We start from the raw sequence: 20570 nt of genomic DNA, 5'->3' as shown, positions 1-20570 counted from the left end.
CCTCTGTTCTGTCAGTAACAAATCTGTCTTGACTTTTAATTTGCAGGCTTATATTTTTAGTCCCTCAGTTATAATGGGGGATAACCAAACTGCAAGTACCAGATACAACGTTTCAAACAGATGAGCTATGCATCCTAATGCTGAACAACTTGAGAGCTCTGCATGTGAAGTCTTCTAGTCAGACCATACATTGTGATCCCCTATTTCATTATTTTGGTCTTCCTGATAAGGGCAATGCTTAAAGAATAAGTCTGATAATAATCAACAAATTATGTCTTATGGTTCTCTGCCAATTTGAAGAATATCACAAAGAAAGCTCATGTTTTGGGCATGTGTGCTGTAGATACGCATGTTTTGCATAAGTCCGACATCTAGTGTTGGTCTCGGATGATTACAAGTTGTTTTTGTTCCAAGACATTTTCTTCAAGTCACGAGTCTGTGTGACTCCTCCTTTTGGTAATACTGTGCATGGTCATCAACGCCTTCTTAAGATTGTTTTTTCCAATGACGGGTTCAGATGTAATCTCTTGCGCTCCTGTTCGAGACTCCTCCGGGTTCCCTTCGGTTCTCTAGTACATCTCCACTCAACGACATGGCCCCCTTTCTCCATTTCCAACGTCTTGCGCATAATGTCCTGCTAATGCAATCCAAGGATGCTTGTTTCCAGTCTAGGGAGGACCTGGCCTGGCAGTTCAAGCTGGACTGTTCCCATTGGGCGCCGGCTCAAGACTGACTTGCATATGGCTGGGTCCAAACTGGAATAGTATGGTGAGCAATAAAACGATGGATTTAGGCCAAGATCTCTGTACTGGGGTGAATGCATGACATTTTTCTGCATTCTGTCCATCAATTGTTCTTTTTGCATTGTCACCCCGAGCGGGACGGGTATGCCCAGGCGTGGTCCCGTGCTTTCCATGCCACTGGAGTCAAGCGATCCTAGCTGATGAGGGCTGGAAGCCCGAAACCGGTCCTAGGATGCTTGTTTCCAGTCCAGGGAGGACCTGGCCTGGCAGTTCAGGTTGGGCTATTCCCATTGGGCGCAGGGTTAAGACTGATTTGCATATGGCTGGGTCCAAACTGAAATGGCATGGTGAGCAAAAAAACTATGGATTTAGGCCCAGATCTCTGTACTGGGGTGAATGTATGACATTGTTCTGCATTCTGTCCATCAATTGTTCTTTTTGCAATCGGTTTTTAAAGGCAACTAATGTACAATTTTTTCTTTTTAAGAATAGGTGCACATTTTAAACGTTAAGCTATATGATCCGTTTAGCATTATTTTTTAACTGTAGTACATTTTAGTACATGTAAACTTTATTGGGTTTTATATATGCATTCTGCACTTTTATGGTCTGACGACTGAAATAATGTTTATTGAATTGAATTGACCTGATAATGGAATTAACTTCATTCCACTTTTGTCCTAAGTGTCACTCTTAAGTATCCACATGCCGACCAACACTCTGTTTGCAACCTATGCCTCGCCCGATCATCGAGAGGAAAACTGTGAGGCTTGCAATGCTTTTAAAACAAAGAAGGCACTTCTAGATCAACATGCTCAACACCAAAAAATGCAGCGTAGACAAGCTGACGATGTACCTGACGTCTTTAGTCGATTACAGGAGGAATACGAGTAAGCTTCGGCAGCACAAGAAGGATCACTATCAATACAGGATTCCGAGTCCCAATCCTACCAGGACTCTGCCACCCTTCAGCAGGTACAGAAGCATTGGCCAGTGAGTACTTTTACCCCTGGTCTAAAGCCCACAACACCAGCTCCGACCGAAAAGATTGCTTACGGTCCCCACTGCAAAAAGGCCATGGCACGCACCAAAAGATGTACTCGAAGTCCCGCCCTCCCGCTCATCTCTGAAAGTTCGGCTTGCAGCATGGGCCTCCACACCTCGACCTCTGGGTCTACAACCCCCTCAGTCTCGTCACAAAAGCATTGTATTTTGGATCTGAGCACAGTTACATCTGAATCAATTCTTATTCCACCAAAATGCTTCTTTTTCGGACCGAAATCTCCACCAGACCTGATCCTCGATGTAATGCAGGAACAGCTCAACCCAAAGCAAAAAAACACTCCAGATTCAGCTAGGAACTAGGAAAATAGTGCTTCAACTAGCAAAACCTCACTCTTAAAAACAAAAAGAAAAAAACTGTTAACTTTCCAAAAGGCTTTGGACGTTCCTCCACAGCCTCCAAGAAGAAGGATGAAGCCACCAGCCCATTACACATCTCTATTCCAGCTTCACCTAGCCCACAAACACCACCACCACCTCACGCCCCACAAATATCTGAAGCAGGTGACATGTCTCCTCATTCACCCATGGTAGAGGATGATGAGGTTATACCACCAAACATACTCCTTTGGGATGCTTGGGATGACTATGATATTGAACCACAAGGGGAATACAGACCCTGATATCGATCACCACTTGATGATGCTTCTGCAGATCGGATTTAATATCAGGGGCAGCAGCTTTCCATCAGGTCCCCTTACATAAGGACACAATAGAGGAGGATCTATTTTTTGAAAGTTTATCTAATTCTCAGAAGTAGGCCACAATAACTACCACTCCTTAAGGGCATAGTATGTCACACAGAGGTCATTTTGAAAGACCCTGTCAAACCTGGAGTAATAACAGCACTCATTGACAAAACATATAAGGATGCACCATCAGACCCCTCTATATAGTAAAGTCTTGAATGCAAGAAAAAGGATTAACACCCAAATATCAGGAGATGCATTACCTCCAGAGAAAGAGTCTAAACTAATAGATGTTTCTGGGAAATGTGTAGCTGTACAAGCAGCTAATCATTGGCCCATAGCCAACAACCAGGTTCAATTAGCTAGACATGACAGATCCCACTGGGACGAAATGGAAGAGCTCCTCCAACATCTCCCATAGGAACACAGGAAAAGGGTTCAGGAATTTGTTAACGAAGGAAGGCTAATTACGAACAGCTCAATAAAAAGTGTATCTGATAGAGACGTCTAGCCGCAGATTCCTTAACTTAGAATAGCTCAAGGTGTCAGGATGGATCTGGAAATTTTTCCACAGCAGCACCTCTGTGTGCCAGGTGGCAGCGCCACCCAGCTCCGCCCTGATGTCGTCCACGGACATGACGTCAGCGGAGCCATATATGCCCCGGCGCGCTGACTTCATTTTTTTTTTCTTTTACACATCCGAGCACGGATCCTGAAAAACCAGTAGTTCCTTAGCCTGGTTGGTTTTTGGGCCTTCTACGACACCTTCGGTGTCGTGAGAACAGTGTGTAATGCCTTCCGAATTTAGGGCTTGTGAAGCCTGTGCGTGTCAGATGTCTGGCACTGACCCGCACCTCATTTGTATGTGGTGCCTCGGCGTGCACCACGACTCCAAGGACTGTGAGGCATGGCAGAAGATGAAACCAAAGTCCTTGAGGGAGCGTTGCATGAATTTGCTAGCCGCACGGGTGTTTGGTCCGGCTCCCTCCTGTCGCCGCTCTTCTACACGGGACCAGGCTCGTTCCCGAGGTCACTCCAGCAACCGCCGTGCGACAACAGATAAGCGTAAGCACAGTCGTCGCTTACAGAGATCTTAATCCACTGTCACTGCCGCCCATTCCTCTCGCACTGCACCGTTGAGGGCGCACAGCAGTCTCATTCTCCGTACCCACCCTTTCTGGGTGTTGGGGCAACGCGTTCCCAAATGGAGGCTTATTCAAAGGCACTCCAAGCTCTGTTTGAGTCGCCCCCTCTCCCTGGTGGGCCTTCGGGTCCCACAGAGGTAGATGGCACTCATGCTGTGTCTTCTTCTCCGGACGTTTCCCCGCCACCGGCTGCCTGCGTTGACTCCGATCCCGGAGCCGACGCAACGCCACTTAGCCAGGGCCCAGAGCACAGCCCACCTTGGCAGTCTGCGCATAGCCCTGTGCTGCTTCCTGCGCAGACGGAGGCGGCGCCGGCGACACCTGGGTTGACGCCAGGTATTACACCAGACTCGACTCCGGTTCCGGCACCTCGTGTTCCCTCCCAGGCAGGTTGCAATAGGCTCGGCGATGGTCAGCGTCCGAGTTTAGTACTCTGTGGTGGCCATCGACTTTGAGGCAACTCCAATGCGGGGTCGGTCAACGCTGGTGCTGGCGCCAAGTCCACTTCCCTTGGTGGTTGCTCCCCCGACTCCTTGGGCGGCATTGGGTCTCCACCACGGTGTCCGCCGACGCCAGTGCTACCATTTACACCTCCTCGCTTGGAACCTGATGTTTCCCTGAACTCCCCTGATCAAGGAGCCCGGGTGCAAGTACCCTGTGTCGCCTGGGCTTTGGGTCAGTCTCCGGCTCCTCCACTGCTCATGTCCAGTGGTAGAATTAGCCTTCAACCGTCTCCCACTGACAATTTGTTTTCTCCTACACGGATGGCAACTTAGTCTAGTGCTGCCTCGGCGCGCACTATTCATGGGGCTGCTGCTGTGCTTGGCTTTCAGCCTCCTATGGAGTCTCTTCTCTCTTATCCTTTGTTGGATCTGCTCCATTTGGAGCCTATCGAAGTAGAACCTTTGTTGCCCTTTGGAGACTCTTTACTTGATATCCTGCGTGGCACATGGTCCAGACACTCTTCAGGTGACCCTGCTGATCGGGCTATTGCTCTAAGACACCGCCCTGCTCCGGGTGATCCTCTTTGTCTGTCTCTTCACCCAACAGCTCAGGGACTGGTTGTTCAGGCAGCTTTTAATTTACAAACGTCACCCTCTTTGCCCCTGTTACCTCCCGCCAGGGAGTCTAGGTGGCTGGAGGACTGTTGTCGCGGGGTTTTCGCCTCTGCCAGCGTAGGCCTTCGGACTTTAAATACAGCCTGTGTGTTTGCACACGCAGCATCCTCTCTTTGGGACTCAGTTGCTCATTTTCTCCCTTCTATTCCAGAAGGTCCTCTGACATAATTGCTTTGTCTACTGCTGCATGGTAGAAGCATGGCACAATTCTCCCTTAGGTCATCCCAGGATGCAACTGACTCTATGGGACGGGTCCTTGCTCGCGCTGTGGCTTTACGCCGCCATGCTTGGCTGCGCGACAGTTGCTTCCCAGATCATATCCGGAATGCACTCAGAGATCTTTCATTCAATGGAGTGGATCTTGTTGACCGCCATGCGGATTCGGCGGTCTCCCGTCTCTTGTCAGGGCTGCCATGGATCTGGTTGCCATATTCTCTGCCTTATTTTCGGGCACCCAACCTAATGCTCAGGTTGGTTTTTATTGTCTGGTTACTGTTCATGGCCGGGTTGCCATCTCTAGGTTCGTTAGTGCAGCCGTTTGGCTGATTCTCTTCTTTTCAGTCCTCTGAATGTGTGCTTAGCCCAAGAGGACATCCCTTCTGGGGATTAGCCTTACCCTATGTGGGGTATTTTATGTCATTGGGTTCTGCCTTTGCCTTGGTACGCTCCTATGGAGTCTACAAGCAGACGTCCTGCTGGAAGTCTCTTGTCTCTTCCTACAAAGTTCCTCGTATAACTTGCTCTATTGCACGTTGGGTTGGTCTGTATGTACTGCATTGGAACCTGGCTTGGGTTCCGTGCTGTGTGGTGTCTATCTCACACGCCTAGTGTGACACCTTGTTGAGGCACTTCTTTCAAGAAAGACACCCTATTTGCCATTGTGCGGCCTGCTTCTTATTGTTTTTGTTGGCGCAACTTGAACGTGTGGCCCCTTCGGGTTTACCCTCCAAGATGGTGGATTAGCAGATGTTCTCTGCTATACGTGGTCATGGCCTCTTTCTGGTTGCTTATGCTACAGAAGTGTCCTTCTTCCTTGCTGTTTCCGTACGAGTGTTTCCACGCTTTTGCTTGGATTCATACTGTGCACTCTCACAGGGGTGTGTTTTCCTTCGATACTTGCTCCTTGAGGACCGGGTCCTTTACATTTGTCCTCACTTTTGCCACTGTAGTGACTAGTTCTTTTTCCTACTCTGTCTTGCAGGGGACTGTGGTTCCTCTCAGGCAAGGTGCATGGCTTACTTACTGCTCTGGACATTGCCCTACCCAGTTTCCGCATGTCTGTGAGAATGTTCAGCGTCCTCTAGACTCTGGTTGGGTCTCGTTTCATTGTTTCAAAGTTTTCCTCCAGCTCTGTATCTGCTCTGTATTCTTACTCAAATGATTTGTGCAGGCTCTTTCATTCATAATGTGTCCATGGTTCCTGGCCCAGTCCACTTGTACCACCAGCTATTGTGGTGTCCAGCTTACTGGTGCCCTTCTTGGGCCGTTGCTCTCTTGCCTTTTTGCTGTTGTGTGCCTCTGAGCCGCTATGCTACCCTATGGTTAGTCTTTGCTTACTGCGTATGGTTCCAGTATCCACACTGCATGCTTAGGTCCCTTCCGGTCTTCGCTCTTGTTGGTTGTCGCTCGACTGCTTTTCATCAGCCCTTCACATATTGTGACAACACCGCCTAGTTCAGGTGTGTTTTGTGCTTTTGTACTACCGGCATCTTGTGCCCATGGATTGGCATTCTGCCACTGCGGTCACTTATGTCTTCTGGTACCGGTTTCAACAGGGTTCTTTTTCACTGTTGTACATATCGTGTCAATGTTCTATGTCTCTGTCATACCAGTTGCCGTCTCTCGAGACTTTGCCGCAATTGGCACGCTGCATCCGGCGGTTCTCTCACACCCACTGGTCAGCTCCACTTCTTATGAAGTCATAACCTTCATTACCTTCAGCTTATCTGGTATATGGTTTCTTCTCCATGCTGGCACTTGCTTGGTATGGCTCAGCCTATTGCCACTGCTACCCCACATGCCTTTATATGTACAGGATGCACAGTGCTTTTTACCACTGTATTGCTTGGTTGACCAGTAATGACTTTTTGCTTTCTGTCGCCACCTCGGATCCTGTGGATCCTTTAAACCCTTTGTTGAAGTTATGAGCGTTCACTTCGCCTCGAGTTTTCTGGCTCTGTTTTTCCTTCTCACAACCTGGTATGCACAGAGGTTTTTTTTCGTGCTGCTCTTGACGGCTTCTAGTGCCCTTGCTTCCCATAGCTTTCCGCTCTCTTTAGAGCTTCAGGGTCTGGTGGTTAATTGCGCTACAATACTGTACTAATTGTGGTTCGTCCCCAAGGTTAACGATGCTGTTAAGTTACCTTATGGACAACTAAGTTCTTTCCGGAACTTGGTGGGGTTCTGTTGCCACCCACTTCCTCTATGAGTATGGCTTTGGTTTGTATTCTAAGTTAAGGAATCTGTGGATAGACGTCTCTATCAGATGAACAAGTTACTTACCTTTGGTAACGATGTATCTGGTAGAGACATAGTCTATCCGCAGATTCCTTAACGCCCGCCTGTCCTCTCCATTCTGCGAGTACCTTTTCAGGTTGCGGCTTTATATACTCTCCTCCCTTAGGGTGGCATGCCCTTTGTAAGGATGATAATGCTCTCTCTCTCACTCCAAAACAGACTGCTTCATTCTGTTACTCTGCGTCTTACGTCCCATTCTCTATAATTAGGCGATATGTTAATAGACCATGTGTTCCTTCCAGCCCTCTGCCTGGATTGTAGAGTGTGAAGTGTATTCACGCCTCCCCCACCCCCGCTTTCCCCTTCTACATTGCCTTATGGTCCTAGCCACTGCTGCAGCCTTTTTATTCAGGTCTAGTGGCTATGTACATTTATGGATCTTTAATTGGGATTGTGCCATCTCTTTTGGTGACATCTTGTGGTGAACCCTTCTTAATCTAGTGTTCCGGACCTGTTCTCCACGGTTTTACTTTCAGGAGGTGGACTTTCTATCCTCTGCCAGGCTGTTTTTCCACATCCTTGTCTCCCTTTAACGTTGATCGAGCCTTCGCTCTTGCGGAGTGGCTTTTCAGAGCACTGCTCCGTCTCGCCTGTCAAATTCTTCTTTTTCCCCCTCATGTTTTGCACACTGTTCCTATATTCTCACTGTTTTTTCTTTTGGTGATGGCTCCTCTTTCTGATGTGGAAAAGTTTCTCCGACAAAAACTGAGGTCAGAGCGCCAGTGTGGGCATATATGGCTCCACTGACATCATGTCCATGGACGTCAGGGCACAGCCGGGCGCCGCCGCCCCCATGCGCGCAGGGGTGCTGCTGCGGAAAATTTTCTGGATCCAGTCTGGCGCCTTAGGATGTTCTAAGTTGAGGAATCTGCGGCTAGACTATGTCTCTACCAAATACATGGTTACAGAAGGTAACTTGTATATTAGATACAGCTGACTCCGCTGCTAGAGATATAAATATTGTATCCTATTATGTAGGTATGCATGGCTCCATGTTTCAGGATTTAAGCCTGAGGTACAACAGATGATTTTAAACCTGCCTTTTCGGGCCTCAAGTGGACACAGCACTTGAGAAAAAGAAAAAGGACTCGGAGGTCGCAAAATTAATGGGGACTCTACAAACATGAATATAGTGTGATTCTTTTCGTAGGCCCAACTATGAGCAATGTGCAATATCTACCTCCTCAGACAACACTGGGTCAGCATACAAAAACCAGGGACAAACTTCCACTCAAAAGACATTCTACAGAGGTTCCTACAGAGGAAACTATTTTAAAGCAAGGAGTCGTGGGAATAATACCTGTACCTCAAACAATACCAAGCAATGACTTCCTTAACATTCTCCCAGACCACTTAACACTTGTCGGGTTTCATCTTCAAAACTTTCTCAATATTTGGAAATCAATCACAACAGGTGAATGGGTGTTAGATATTATCCAGCATGGTTACTGTCCGTAGCTCCTTACTACTCCTCCAAATATCCCACCTCGCAAACACAAGCCATCAATTCAACATCAAAATATCCTACAAGAAGAAATAACAGCTTTACTACATAAAGGAGCAATTGAACCAGTTCAAAACAGTTTCAGGGAACTTTATACTTCCTTTTTCCCAAAAAAGATGGGTCGCTACGACCCATTCTTGATCTCAGACCACTACATCCTATGAGAACAGTTCCATATTGTCATGCTTCAGGAGATCATTCCTTTGCTGCAGAAAGGAGATTTTATGGTTGCCTTAGACTTTAAGGATGCCTACTTCCATATACCTATTTATCCCGTACACAGAAAGTATTGGAGGCTTAAATTCAGAGGAAACCATTATCAATTCAAGGTTCTTTCCTTTGGAATTACCACAGCACCAAAGGTATTCATAAAAGGTTCAGCAGTAGTAGAAGCACATCTACGCAGACAAAACTTACAGGTCTTTCCATATTTAGATGACTGGTTAATAAAAGCAAAGATCCTCTGCCAACAAAATACTCAACAAGCCCTAACCTAACTACTTCAATTCAGGGTCACCATCAACCTACAGAAGGTATATCTACAAACAGCTACCATAAAGTCAGACCTAGAAGCCATGGTCAACACACATTCAGCATTGGCATACCCAAATGCAGACCGAATGCACAGCATAGTAACGTTGATGTAACAGTTTCAAACATGGTGTCAAATCCCAGCCAAAATATATTTTTTTTAATTAAATTTGTACTTTATTGCATATTCAATGTACACACAGCACACATCGCCCACAACCCAGAGGCCGGCGGCAACAGTAGGTAGCATCTGCTCTAGGTCTCAAAAACAGTATACACAGTCTTAGTGCCAGCATCCCGGGGGCCTGGCGGCGTAAAGGAAAACAGTATCATGCATGGATAGCACGGCCATCCGGCAAATACGGAAAAAGCGTGCTGCGTAGTACAACCCAGGACCACATTACATGGTGTTGCTTCGGTTCAGATAGTGCGTCTGTGCATAACAAGTCCTCACGCTAAAAAAAAGGAAAAATCAGGGTTCTCCATGTAACAGTACAGTGATTCCTACCGCTAACCTAACCCCCCCACCCCCCCAACAATCGGCCCTCACGAACATGTGTCTACCTAACCACTTGTGTTATCCATGAATGACTAACACTGTGCCCTACGGTTACAGATCCTACATACCCACGTGTATGAAGGTGTCCCCAATGTACATGACCACCAACTGCCGGTTTCGTGTGACACACCCCCTGACCCCGGCCACCCCACTCAGTGCCAGCGACAGCCCTGGGGGACCAGAACTCCACCCCCCCACCTACCATAGCTAGGTGTGCAGAGCATCCCTCTCCAAAGTCTCTGCCTCCTCCTCCTGTACCTCGCCCATTTCCTCCCTCTCCGAGTCCAGGTCCGTCTCCCCACTATCCTTGGCGCACAAATAGGTCTTATATAACCCCCAGAAGTTCTTGGGCCGATTTCTCGGAGGCAGCAGCTCGCTGTATGTCTCCAACTGCGTGCAGCAGTATAATAAATCCGCCGCCCACCTTTTCTTGGTCGGTATCGGCCCTCTCATCCAACATATAGCAACCAGGCGTTTAGCGGTCAGCAAGGCTATATCCGCCAGGTGCCTCAAAGCCACCGGCAGTGTCTTGGAATAGCCCAGCAGTGCCAGGGCCGGACATGGTGGGATGTCTCCGTCCAACATCAGACCCAGTTCAGAGAAAACCTCCTGCCAAAATTTATAAACTCCAGGGCAAGACCAGGCCATATGAAGAAAGTCCGCCAACGGACGGCGGCATCGCTCGCACTCCGCCGAGCCCCTCAATTCGTACCTGTGCAACCTCTCCGGCGTGTAATAGACACGCTGTAGGTATTTGAAATGTACCAGTCTATGCCGGCTATTGAGCGACACCTTTCTGGTATTTGTGCAGCAGTATTGCCACATCTCATCCGTAATCGTCAGCTGTAAATCACTCTGCCAAGCAAGCCTGGCCTTGGAGATCGGGCATTGCATGTGCCGGTCCCCCAGCTTCTTGAGGTTCGTGACCAATTTGCCGGACGATGGAGTTTTGATCACATAAGTGAGTTCCAGCACTTCCGGGGATTCCGCCAATTCCGGGCCAAGCAACTCTTGAAGTGCACTATGGACCCTGTGGTATTGAAAACTGTGCAACAGCGTCTTCCCGGTCTGGGACTGTAGTACCTGTTGGAGAGTCTTCACTGTGCCATTCAAGAAGAGATCCCCCATCTTATCTATGCCTAGTTCATGTAGTGCCTTAAGTACCCCCTTCTCCGTCAACGGGGCAAGCCATACCGCCCATTCCACATGCATGAGGGGTGAGTACAGCAGCTCACTTTCCCGCGTGCGGACCAGCTCATGCCAGGCGTGATTCGTAGACGCTATAGAGTCCAAGATCCCAGTCCTGCGATCAACTGGGTGGCATATCGTAGCTGGGAGAGAAATGGGGTCCGCAAACAGACGTTCTAGTTTCATGTGCGGGATATCGGGGCTCCCATGGATCCAGGTGTGAAGGTGTGCCGCCTGCGCTATTCTGTAGTATCGCTCCAAGTCAGGAGCCCCGAGTCCCCCCCGGTCGTAGGGGAGCATTAAAGTCTGCCATTGGACCCTGGGCTGTTTACCTCCCCACGCAAGTCTGATAAGTGTCTGCGTGAGCTGCCAGAAAAAGGCCCTAGACAGCACCACCGGGATGTTGGTGAAGAGGAACCTGGGGAGGACCACCATCTTCATTATCGCTATTCTTCCCATCAGTGACAACGGAAGCCTGCACCACACCTCCACGTCATCCACAAGTTTAGTGTACGCCACCCCATAGTTCTCACGCACAAGTATCTCGGGGTCAGTATGTAAGCGAATCCCGAGATAGCGTATGGAGTCCGTGGTCCACTGTAGTGGGTACTCCGAGTCAAACGGGTGAGTCACCGGAGTCAGGGGAAGCGCCACTGATTTATCCCAGTTGACTCGCAGGCCAGATAGTGCACCGAATCTCACCACCTCCCTCAATACAGACTCAAGTTCTCCTCCGGTTCCCTAACGTACAACAGTGTATCATCGGCATACGTAGATATGCCAATCTTGTAGGTGGGGAAGTTGATCCCCTCGAACCCATGATATTCTCTGACCGCGCACGCCAGTGGTTCTGCTACCAGGGCATACAAAAGAGGGGAAAGGGGGCAGCCTTGCCTAGTACCCCTACTGATCGCTATTGGGGCGGTGACCACATTCCCTAGTTTCAGTCTAGCCGACGGTTTGTAATATAAGGCCCCCAACATCTGCAAGAAAGGTTCACCCAGTCCGTACTTTCTGAGAACCCTGAGCATGAACGGCCATTCAACCGAATCAAATGCTTTTTCCATGTCCAGAAATATAGCGACTGCCTTATTTTCCTGCCGTACGTGTTGTATGGTGCCTAACACCGTGCGAATATTATACGTCAAATTCCTATTGGGGACAAATCCGGCCTGCTCCGGGGCAACTAGCTCGGGGACCAGTATGGCAAGCTGCGCAGCCAGAACCTTCGCATATAATTTGGCCTCAACGTTTATCAGGGAGAGCGGTCTATATGAACCACATTCATTGGGGGGTTTCCCCGGTTTCTGTATTGTGATAAGGAGCGCCTCCCTCATAGACTTTGGCATGCTGCCCTGTTGGCAAATATCGTCGAAGAGAGACATCAAGTGTGGAATAAGCTTATCTTGGAAAGCCTTGTAGGAGGCCACTGTAAGCCCATCGGCACCTGGAGCACTGCCTGATCTCATTCCCTCAAGTGCCTCCAAGATCTCTTCCTTCTGAATTGGCATCATAAGAAATTCCCTCTGAAAATTGGCGAGGAAGGGCATATTGATATAACTAAGATAGTCATCAATTTCCTCCTCAAGCTGGCCAGACCGTGATTGATAGAGCTTAGTATAGTAATCCTGGAATTCTGCAAGTATGTCGCCCTCCTCAGTGACCACCTCCCCATTGGATGTAATTAATTCCTCAACCACCAACTGCAGCCTGCTGTTGCGCATGAGTTTCGCCAGCAGTGAACCAGGGCGATCCCTCTCCCCGTAGGTGCGTGCCGTGGCATACTTCCCCATGTGCTGTATTTCTCTATCAGCTTCCTCGTTAAATTCTATTATCAGGGTTTTAATCCGTTCCTCAGTGTCAGTGTTCCCTGCATGACTAGATTGTCGTTCCAGCTCAGATAGTTGCGTCTCTAAGTGTTTCAGCCTCTGCCTAATAGCTTTGAGCACCCCAGAGTGTTTAGCCATCGTCATGCCTCGAATGTACACTTTGAATGCGTCCCAGAGTGTTTGAACACTATCCACTGACCCCACATTGGTCTCAAAGTATGTGTCTATGTCCTCAGCCAACTCCCCTCTAAAGACCTCGTCCAGGAGTGAATATGGGGGAAACCTCCATGTGAACGGGGGAATTCTCCTAGCCGGAGCATCCAACAGCAGCAGTAATGGCGAGTGGTCCGACAACGTACGGGGCAGTATCACACACCCCTTCACTGAGGTGAGAAGAGAGTGAGACGCAAACCAATAGTCAATTCTCGTATGTATATTATGATAGGCCGAATAATGTGTGTATTCTCCCCTCCCTGGGTGTCTATTGCGCCACACATCCACCAGATCGAGCTTTATCATTTCAGTCTGCATAAGCAACGCCGAGGCCGCCGGACAGCGAGCCGCGCCAGCCGACCTATCCAGTTCCGGACTTAACACAAAATTGAAATCACCCCCCAAACAGTCTGGAACCCACATACTGTCTGCACAAATCTGCTAGGGAGGAGTAAAAGGCAGGGGTGTCATGGTTAGGGCCATAGACATTCACAACAATTAAATCATGACCTTTCCCCACACAGCGTGTAATTAGATAACGACCCTCCGGGTCCACGATCATCTGCAGTAACTTCAGCTGAGCTTTGGGGTTAGCCCACGTAATCACCCCCCTTGCATGCGTGGTGAAGCCCGCTGCCGCGCAATTGCCTCCCAGGCCTCTGGCCGTCAGCATAGGGCTGGTAAGAGGAAGGTGCGTCTCCTGCAGGAGTGCAAGGTCAACTCGGTGTCTTTGTAAATAGCTCAGTACTTTCCGGAGTTTACGGTAGTCATTCAACCCCCTCACATTCCAAGTTAGCACTCTAAGAGAGTTGGGGCCGCCCTCCAACTCTAAAACCTCAGTGCCTGCCATTCCAATAGGATCTGTTTAATGAACTCGTACACATTGGATCGCAGACACATTCCCGTAGTAGGCCTAAAAACATCCCAACTGCTCCAGCTCAACATACCCAACCTGTTCAGAGAAGAACACCCACCCCCCCCACCCACAGCCGACCACCCCCAACCAGGTCAGACAGATCCCGCTTCCACCCATCCTCCCCCCACACAACAAGCCAACCCAACAAACCCTAATGTGGCTCTTGTCAGATCCAAAGGCCGAAAGCGCAGGGGCAGAGGTTCCCAGCCAGACAACAGTTCAACTCTAATCCGTTACTGCAATGCCTAGATACTCCTCCACCCTGCCTCCAATAGAAATCGGCACTCTCGATAGGTTTTGTCAAACAGTCAAATAAGTGAACTCCCGCTTGTGGGAGGATACAATCCGCATAAACGAGTGTTTAGCAGACCCAACTTCTATCAATCTCCCTTAAACAGTCAAGGCAGTGCGGATATTAACCAGAAAGTTCTCACCCAGTAATTGTCTCATAGTGGGCCTGCACACGCCCTTCGAGTTCCAATGTCCGTCGTGCCACACTTGTCCCGCAAAGATTTTGTACAAGTGGTCCAAGTCCCCTTTCGTCCCTGCGAAACATCTTGGGGCTATCCAGCTCTGCTTACGCATTCACTCCTGCTCTTCCATGTGTGAGGTGGCATCGGCATCCTCTCGTTGACTCCTCGGACTGTTCCGCCGTTCTTTTGCCCACTCCTTCAGCGACTTTTTCAGCTCCGTAGGATCAGTGAAGAAATGCGAATGCCCCTGACTATTGATACGGAGTTTCGCAGGGTACATCATGGCGTAGTCAAGCCCAAAGTCTCTCAGTTGTTTTTTGTACGGAGCAAAGCGCTTCCTCTCCTCCTGCACTTTTGCCGTGAAGTCCGGGTATAGGGAAATGTTCATACCCTCATATTGTAGATCTCCTTATTCTCTGGCCAGACGAAGCGCTAGATCCCTGTCACGGTAGTTCAATAGCTTCACTATAATCGGCCGCGGAGGCGCTCCCGGTTGTGGCTTCGGCCCTAATGTGCGATGAGCCCTTTCCACGATGAACATAGGGGAGAAGACGTCGTCCCCCAGCAGTGCCCGCAGTAACTTTTCAACAAACAGCTCCATTTTGCCAGTTTGGGTAGTCTCTGCCTCCCCAGTGATGCGAACGTTGGAGCGCCGAGAACGCGCCTCCAAATCCTCAGTCTTGTCTTGAATGACCTGTAATAATAATAATAATCCACATTTGTAAAGCGCACAATCACCCGTAAGGGTCTCTGCCAAACTGTTTGCGATCTTTATCCCATTCTGACTGTGCCTCCTCCGCCTCCGTCGTTTTTCCGCCATGTCGAGCCGTTCTGCATGCTTGTCGACTCTTTCAGACATGCGATCCATGCGATATGTCAGGGCATCGAGCTTAGTACCAATCGACGCCATGCTGTCCTGTAGGCCTTTTTCCATCGATACCAGCATTTCACGGATATCTACACACAATGAACTGTCCGGGGGAGCAGTGCGCGGCGAAGTCTCAGGGGCCGTCCCCTCAGATCCCTTCGCCTTATGTTGGTCAAACGATAGTTTGGTTTGTGTCCTGTCGCCTTTCCCCATGGCGTTTCTAGTAGACATCAAGGGGAGTCGCACAGCCGACTGTAGTGTACAGCGGGGGGGAGCCAGTGGCGACAACAGTAGGTGCTCAGCCAGTTAGCGCCAAACAGCTTGCAAGAAATTACGCCCAAAATGGCGGCCGTGCGCAGGACTGTGAGAGTAGGCCCAACCGCCAGATTCTACCACCGTGAAAGCACTCCCTTTCCACCACGCCGTCCGAGAGCCGGACAGAGGGCCACCGCCGTCCTATATCACACCACACTTTCGACACGGCGCCCGTCTGCGGGCAGTGGCGAAATAGGATATCCCCCCAAGGGGGGGCAATCAGCCATTCACTGTCCCGGGCACCTAGCACCGCTGCAAACACCACCACGCGAGGCACCTCGGTCTCCGCTTAGACGATCGCCAACTTGCCCCACTTCCACCGGAGAGCAGTTCGTATCAGCACTGCACAGCCACCCGTGCCCGGCCGCAGGTATGTTGCACCGGTCCCTCTTCAGTAAGCCACGCCGCACGTAGCGCGACGTAGCCTGGGCAGCCCCGCAGGAAAGTCCGTGGATGCCGGCCTGGTTCGCCCCGGCGAGGTCTCCCGACCAGCAGAGCTCCACAGCACCGATTTTCAGCGGGACAAAGATCTCCAACTGGACTGAAGCGTAGTCTGGAAGTTCACACCAACTTTTAGAGCCAGTTGGGTGCCTAAAGGATAGGTTTGACGGATTTTAACGGGGCTCAGGCGAGGATCTCAACGCTCACACGTCTTTCATGGACTCCGGCAAGCTCCGCCCCCCGGTTACCCCCAGCCAAAATATTTTTACGACTTCTAGGCATGATGGCATCTTGTATTTCAATAATTCCACATGCCAGACTACACAAGATGTCTCTAGGAATCTCTCTCTCATCAATGAGCACAGTCACTGGGTCAACTTCACAATCTAATGTTGGTAGACAGCTGCACACATCACTCTCTGCAGTGATGGAATCAACAGAATTTATCCAAGGGGCGGCTGTTTCCAGACCCAGTCCCACAAATAATTCTCATAGCAGATGCTTCCCTAATTGTTTTTGCTCACATTTCTTTGGTGGAAAGTTCTGGAATCTGCGTGGATCTACAAAATTCCATCAACCTCGCATTCTCCAAAGTCTTCCGAGAAAAATGGTTCCTCACTGGTGTGGTTCGGCCTAGTGCCCGCAACATGAAATGGCCTAAAACGCAACACCACATTTGCACAATGAAAACTGACCCTTTTTTTGCAAAGTGTCTAGTTGTAGATTTTGAACTCAAGCTCTGCCAACACCTAGGGAAAAATGCAAACCTATACATTTTTAAAAAATTAGACACCCACAGGAATCCAGGATGGGGTGACTTGTCTGGCTCTCACCAGGTTACGTTAACCAGAATCCCTTGTAAAACAAAACACACTTTCCTCACATTTCTGTGGTGCAAAGTTCTGGAATCTGCGTGAATCCACACATGTCCTACTACCCAGCATTCCCCCCAGGTCTCCTGATAAAAATGGTGGGGAACAGCCATCACAATGCAACTTTTACTACGCGTTGCTATTACATCGCATGCGTTACAATGCCTGCGATGTTACAACGCGTAGTAAAAACTACGCATACCATTACATGGCATGCGCTTTTACAACGCATGCGATGTAATGGCTATCCATGTCGTTGTGAGGAAACTGAGGCTGTTTTCTCACAACGACGTACACCGCCGTGAAGCAGGAACCAGGAACCGGGAGAAGAGACTGCGACGCTGGAACCACGAGGAAAGAGGTAAGGCTGATTGTGCTTGGGGTGGGAGTAGTCTGGGTAGTGGTTTAGGGTAGTGTCATAGTGTTTTAGGGTTAGGGGTAGTGTTGGGGTGGGAGTAGTGTTGTAGGGTTTTAGGGTTTAGGGTAGTGTAGGGGTGGGAGTAGTGTAGTGTTGTAGTGTTTGTATAGTGTAGTGTTTTATGATTTAGGGTAGTGTAGTAGTGTAGTGTTTTAGGGTTTAGGGTAGTGTTTTAGTGTAGTGGTTTAGGGTAGTGAAGGAGTGGGAATGGTGTGGGTAGTGATTTAGGGTAGTGTAGTAGTGTTTGAGAGGATTGGGGTCAGGGGAGGGTTGTGTAGGGGTAGGGTTGTCACTTACCTTGCAAATTTTAACCACGAGTATAGCTTTACAGCGCATGCCTTTGGGTTGTAATGGCATGCGTGGTAAAGGCATACTCGTGGTAAAAGTTTGCGATGAAATAGCATGTCGTTGTCATTGACATTGCGTAGTAATACCTGCGTTGTAATGGCACGCGTGGTATTAGTATGCAATGTAATGACATACATCGAAAAATAGTGAGTCACTCGCGTGGGTCGGTCAAGTACCCGCGATGGGCAAGGGCCCAAAACGTATGGAGGAGACATCAAAATGAACTATCACAAAACAACCTAGTTTTTCAAGGGGGGGTCCACTGGGTTTTTTGCTCCGGGCTCGGCGGCCATCTTGGGAAACCTCCCAAACCCACATATTTCTGAAAACTAGACACCCGGGCGAGTCCAGTGAGCTATTGCTTGCGTGGACCCCCAAAGTTTTGTCACCCAGAATCCCCTGCATACCTCAAATGTAGCTGAAAAAATCTAATTTTTCTCAAATGTCTGTGTGTGAAAGTTCTGGAATCTGTATGGGTCCACAAAATTCCTACCACCCAGCCTTCCCCAAGGTCTCCCTATAAAAATGGTACCTCTCGCATGGGTGGGTCAAGTATCCGCGACAGGCAAGAGCCCAAAACGTATTGAGGAGACATCAAAATTACCTATCCTAAAACAACCTAGATTTGCAAGGGGGGTCACCTGGGTTTTTGGCCCCGGGCTCGGCGGCAATCCTGGGAATCCTACCAAACCCACACATTTCTGAAAACTAAACACCCGGGGGAGTCCAGCGAATTATGGCTTGCGCGGATCCCCCAACATTTTCCTACCCAGAATCCCCTTCAAACCTCAAATTTAGCTGAAAAAAATATGTGGGGGAACGCTGGATGGTACGAAATTTGTGGATCCATGCAGATTCTAGAACTTTACCACACATACATTGGAGAATAATGTGATTTCTTTCTGCAAAATGTGAGGTTTGCAGGGGATTCTGGGTAGGAAAGCTTTGGGGGGTCCAAGCAAGCCATGCCTTGCTGGACTTCCCCGGGTGTCTACTTATCAGAAATGTGTGGGTTTGGTAGGTTTCCCAAGATGACTGCCGAGCCCGGGGCCAAAAACCCAAGTGGACCCCCTTGCAAAACCAGGTTGTTTTGTGATAGGTATTTTTGATGTCTCCTCAATACGTTTTGGGCCCTTGCCTGTCGCAGGTACTTGACCCACCCACGCGAGGAAGGTACCATTTTTATCAAAAGACCTAGGGGAACGCTTGGTGGTAGGACATTTTTGTCATCCCAGTGAACCCACTGCTTTCCCATACAGAAATGTGAGAACAATTTGATTTGTTTAGCTAAATTTGAGGTTTGTGGGGTATTCTGAGTAGGAAAACGTTTGGGACCCACGAAAGCCATACCTCGCTGGACTTCCCCGGGTGCCTAGTTCTCAAAAATGTGTGGGTTTAGTAGGTCTCCCTAGATGGCCACCAAGCAGGGATCCACTAATGAGGGTTACCATTGGAAAGGGGAGATTCTCCCTTTCCAATGATACTGCTCCCGTCATTCTACCTGCTCAGGGTGCTGAGATAGCTCCTGAGCACATAGAAAGTGAAACTGAAATGAGCCTAAAGGCTCATTTCAGTGTCGGTTTCTATGCAATGACAACAGCACGACGTGTGCGCTGATTGTCATTTCAGGGAAGCCAGGGGGAAAGCATCGGGAGCTGGGGAAGCTCTTCCCCAGCTCCTGAGGCAGTTGGGGAGAAAAGGAAATCCCTCTGGTGCCAGCACCAGAGGGATTTCCGGTACCAAGTGCGAGGACGGCCGGGAGCTGTCCTGCGCACACGAGCACTGATGCGCACGACTGCATCCGGCCGTCGTGCTCATCGAAGGGGTTATAGGCATACAAAGTGAAAGAGTAATAAAGATGCCTTTAAGTCTTATCTCGTCACATTTGCTGGTTTTCAGAGACAGAGTTCAAAAGTCAGTTTGTCTTTCTATATTTATTTTTCTGTGACTGAAGTTAGAGGAGTTTGAAAAGTGAACTGTGTTACAATTGAACTGTGCAAAAAATGTGAAATGAAAGGCTGTAAGATGGCAGGTTTTTTTCTGCTGTAACACTAAAATAGCTAAGTGAGCAGTTCAAACAGTTCAAATATATTTCATTAGTTATGAAGACACCGTTTTGTAATTCTGTTGTGAAAAGAAATATTTGTATAGGCTTAAAACAAATTAGAACACTTTACTTGGTGATGTGCAGATTTATAAATATTTTTGCTGAAACCTAATTCCCAAACATTGTTTATGCGCTATTATCAGTGAAACCACATTAGTGGGAACATTTTGTGGCCATTTCAATGGAAAATATGCAATCTGTAAATGGCAGTGCACTACCACATCATGCTTTAGTAATATATTTATGAAAAGTGATTTTTTAAACACGAACTGGTAATTATTACTGCTCCTGCCCAGATGACAGTGCTATTAGTTAACTGAGGGCCAGATGTACAACCATTCCATTTTGCGATTCGCAAAATGCAACGTTTTGCGACTTGCAAAAGGGAATGTACGACAGTATCAGAGACACTGTTTGCGAGTCTCAAATGGATTGCAAATGCTGCGCTAATATTCATAAGGCAGGTCGAAATTTGCAACCCTTTGGGAATGGCCTGCAAACACAAGCCATTCTGACTCGCTATTAACTGTTTAACCGCAGCGCTAATTCTGCAGCGGTGCGGCGGTTTAATTGGGTGGGCGGGGCCGAGTCGGCCAACGGACGTGCGCAGCACTACAGAGGTAGTGCTCGCGATGGCTGTTGTCCGACAGAATCAGCGAAGGGGTTAGGAAGGGACGCGCATGGCACGCCCTTCCTAATAGCGACTTGCAAACA

The 20570-nt window shown here is 48.9% G+C and overlaps 1 protein-coding gene across 2 annotated transcripts in view; it reads left to right on the top strand.

Annotated features, from left to right (window-relative positions):
* Positions 1 to 20570, top strand: part of RALGAPB (Ral GTPase activating protein non-catalytic subunit beta) — a 1758088-nt gene that overhangs the window by 1260156 nt on the left and 477362 nt on the right. The window lies entirely within an intron of this gene.

This window comes from Lissotriton vulgaris, chromosome 7, assembly GCF_964263255.1.
Source record: "Lissotriton vulgaris chromosome 7, aLisVul1.2, whole genome shotgun sequence".
In the NCBI taxonomy this organism is placed as follows: Eukaryota; Metazoa; Chordata; class Amphibia; order Caudata; family Salamandridae; genus Lissotriton; species Lissotriton vulgaris.
This window is presented reverse-complemented; position numbering and strand designations above follow the sequence as displayed.